The sequence below is a fragment of the Oryzias melastigma genome, linkage group LG6, assembly GCF_002922805.2.
Source record: "Oryzias melastigma strain HK-1 linkage group LG6, ASM292280v2, whole genome shotgun sequence".
Taxonomy (NCBI): Eukaryota; Metazoa; Chordata; class Actinopteri; order Beloniformes; family Adrianichthyidae; genus Oryzias; species Oryzias melastigma.
This window is the reverse complement of record NC_050517.1, coordinates 256,534-257,357: the sequence shown is the minus strand read 5'-3', so window position 1 is coordinate 257,357 and position 824 is coordinate 256,534. Positions and strand designations below refer to the sequence as shown.

General features: G+C 46.5%; 1 protein-coding gene across 2 annotated transcripts in view; it reads right to left on the bottom strand.

Annotated features, from left to right (window-relative positions):
* Positions 1-824, bottom strand: part of LOC112152695 (voltage-dependent calcium channel subunit alpha-2/delta-4) — a 63,688-nt gene that overhangs the window by 15,867 nt on the left and 46,997 nt on the right. The window lies entirely within an intron of this gene.

Genomic DNA, 824 nt, shown 5'->3' with positions numbered 1-824 from the left:
CCATATTTGACGGTGGGGACGGTGTTTTTGGAGTCATAGGCAGCATTCCTCCTCCCCCAAACACGGCGAGTTGAGTTGATGCCAAAGAGCTCAATTTTGGCCTCATCTGACCACAACACTTTCATCCAATCTTCCTCTGAATCACTCGGGTGTTCAGTGGCAAACTTCAAACGGGCCTGTAGATGGACTTTCTTGAGCAGGGGGACCTTGCGGGCACAGCACGATTTCAGTCCTTCATGGCGTAGTGTGTTACCAACTGTTTTTGTGGTGACTATGGTCCCAGCTGCCTTGAGATCATTGACAAGTTCCTCCCGAGTGGTTCTGGGCTGATTCCTCACCGTTCTCATTATCATTGAAACTCCACGAGGTGAGATCTTGCATGGAGCTCCAGACCGAGGGAGACTGGCAGTTAATTTATGTTTCTTCCATTTGCGAATAATTACACCAACTGTTGTCACGTTCTCACCCAGCTGCTTGTCGATGGTCTTGTAGCCCATTCCAGCCTTGTGTAGGTCCACAATCTTGTCCCTGACATCTTGGAAAGCTCTTTGGTCTTGGCCATGGTGCCGAGTTTGGCATCTGGATTGATTGATTGCTTCTGTGGACAGGTCTCTTTTATACAGGTAACAAGCTGAGAGGTCAATGTCAGCTTGTTACCTGTGTAAGACCCACCTGGGAGCTAGAGATCTTGCTGACGGATAGGGGATCAAATACTTATTTCCTTCATGGAAATACAAATTAATTTATAACTTTTTTTGAAACGCATTTTTCTGGATTTCGTTTTGTCATTGTTGTCTCTCACTGGTCAGATGAACCTACCATTG